At 42.3% G+C, this 2,771-nt stretch overlaps 1 protein-coding gene across 4 annotated transcripts in view; it reads right to left on the bottom strand.

Moving 5' to 3' along the window:
- Positions 1-2,737: 2,737 nt before the first annotated feature.
- Positions 2,738-2,771, bottom strand: part of mad1l1 (mitotic arrest deficient 1 like 1) — a 68,884-nt gene continuing 68,850 nt past the window's right edge. For all 4 annotated transcript variants that reach the window (XM_022208934.2, XM_051945366.1, XM_051945365.1 and 1 more), the window contains one exon: positions 2,738-2,771. This exon is cut by the window's right edge. The gene's annotated coding sequence lies outside the window, so the exon portion shown is untranslated.

Raw genomic sequence — 2,771 nt, 5'->3', positions numbered from 1 at the left:
AGACAAATGGAAATGCCCTGGAAAAAAACTGAATGGAGAAGGTCTTACGGTTTTTCCTTGGAAGGCAGAACTCAAACAGCATAAAATTAGCCAGCCATGGAGGCATTTCAAGGGGATTGCTGCTTTGGCTCTTTTTCTCTCATCTATCCACATATTTCAAGACTGTAACATTACACTAATGATGTGGAAATAACCCTTCATCTTCGTCATATGCAGGGAAAAAAAAGTGCTTCTTTTCCTTTTATTTCTCATGCGTCATTTAATTCTCACCGGTGAATTGGAGCCAAACATGGGCTGAATTGACAAGCAGCAAAAACTTTAAAAAATTAATGACAATTTAAACACAGCTGCTCTTTTAGCCTGTAGGAAGCGGCCATTGTGTAAGCACAATGTAACACTCCATGGGTCCCCGACGGTCTCCATGGGATATGAGAATTAAAACGAGAAGGGTGCTCCGGGTGCCAATGCCCTATTTTACCATTTTAAAGAAAGTGATCTGGATCGTCACTAAAACTGAACACTTTTCATTTTACCCCACCGAATTTCATGAAACCCAGCTTGGTAGTTTTTGTGGAATCTTGCTGACAGACAGACAAATGGTACTTAAAACATACCACTGCCTCGGCTCATGCTTTGTCGGAGAAATAAGAATTTTTTTTTTCCTTTCTTTCTGCTTTCATTCAACAATATCTCTCAAAGTGGTCAGCGATTCTCCTCTGCTGGAAATTGGAAACGCACAATTTGTCAGTCCCATTTCATACCAACTCGTCTTATATGTCTTTTATATTTTGCTGAGGCCAACTAAACTCAAGAGTGTTGTTCTTTGGCCTGACAGATCCCTTCACTATTAGTATCCGGCGCTGTGCTACTGGGTTGCCACCTCGTCGGACACTAGTCTGACTCACTGGATGTAAACTTCATGTATAAGCCTGCCATTTCTACCATTTTCTCCTCTGTTTCAACGATCTGTGCGCATATCAAAATCCCCACTGCTGTAGGAAACAACCTCCTCTGAGCAGTCACCTGCACAACAAAAACGGTAACTTTTGAATAAGCTTTGCTTTGTGCAATAACGCCGGCCTGCTTGGTTCTTTAGGTAAATTATCCATTTCAGTGACAGCACTTGCCTCTCTGTGTGCTACTATGGTAATGAGGCAGAGGCAGACCTTTCTCTAGTGTCGACTCAGAGCTGTGGAGATAGATGTAATGTTCACTTTATGCATTTTTTTGTATTATATTCCCACACTATGGAACCAAGATGGCAGTCCTTTTTACATTCTATGTTGAATAAATCAAATAATTTCCTTTTTTAAGTCGAGGTCAGTTGTAACCACATGAACTTCACATCAGACAGGAATCCACCGGCCACTTTGCCGCTCTCTCTCTCATCTGACGACGATTCCTGACACAGGAACAGATGAATGACGGTCATCTGGTGGGTAGAAAGACGTTTCCTGTCGAGACCGGCCAGCAGTGTGGTAGAACCACGTTGGGCTTGTTCTTTTCTTGGAGCAATGAAAGGCGGTCTTGGAGATCTTTAGGTTTTTCGCTACCTGTCTCTCACTCATGTCAATTTCCAGCAGTGCCAAGATGACTGCCTTTGTGGTTTCACATTTAGTTTTAAGCATTATGTGAGAGCTGACAACTTCTGAGTTGTGCTACGGCTTGAATGGAAGCAGGAAACCACTCTAGATCTTTCCATGTGCAGTGCTGCTATGACAGGAAATGGTCTCTTATGTACCCTGGAAATACAATGAAGCCGAAGCATGTCAGATAGGACATAAAGTGTGATGGAACCAGCTGCATTTTTTGTCGTGTACGTTGTATTCTTCAGATAATAAACCTTTAGTGGTCCCAGGTGTTGAAATGAACAAGAAGTTAAAGAAAACAAGGGCGGTCTAATAATTTTTTTCCATGACTGTAGATTAAGATAAACACATGGACAGAATCCTCACTATTTAGAAAACCTTGAATAAACTAGGATAGAAGTTATTTGGATGGTTTAAAAGGCTTATTAGTTTAGATTTTATCCTAGATTAGTGCTTTATCATGTAATTTGCATCACCTTGAATACCATGAAATCTGACAAACACCACCAGCACTGTGGTTCTCCACCATGACTGTAGGTATGTCTGAACGACGTCACTTTTAACAGACTGTTGAAGCCTGAAATGTTACATATGTCTGACAAAAAGAAGCCTGTGACAAAATTAATGAGATTCAAGAAGTCCAGTTTGAGTAATATACATCCATTAGCGCGAAGGCTAATTGGACACGAAACACTCAAGAGTGGTTTATAATAACACGAGGGAGGGTTTTAATGCACCGGAGCTGCTGTTGCTGCTCCACTAACACGCTGCTCGCACTCACACCTTCTGTGTATACAAGGTTCCAGCCCGGACATGGTCTGAGGTAAATTAGGCCCTCGGGCAGAGACTTGGCCACCAGTCATTTAAGTGCTGGGATGCCTTCCAGGTGTCCCCCGGTGTCACTAGTGCAAGGGTCGTTGCTCGCTCATGAACGCTGACCCGCAGAGTTCTTTGAATTTCCTTCACGATTAAACCACAACGCCCAAGGCTGCATGCAATGAGGTGCTGGAAACTGTCAATGTACTGAATCACTAAGTTCTCCAGTGTCTCACTAACGTCTGGATGAGCCACGGTGACTGAAGGAACAGGAGATTAGCTACTTCAGTTTGATGCTGCTACAAAATGCATAATTATCCAAGTCAAGAAAATTACCAGCACACACGTTTTATTAATCACCATTTG

Source organism: Acanthochromis polyacanthus, chromosome 3 (genome assembly GCF_021347895.1).
Source record: "Acanthochromis polyacanthus isolate Apoly-LR-REF ecotype Palm Island chromosome 3, KAUST_Apoly_ChrSc, whole genome shotgun sequence".
Classification (NCBI taxonomy): Eukaryota; Metazoa; Chordata; class Actinopteri; family Pomacentridae; genus Acanthochromis; species Acanthochromis polyacanthus.
Note: the sequence above shows the minus strand (reverse complement) of the source record. Positions and strands in the feature narration are given on the sequence as shown.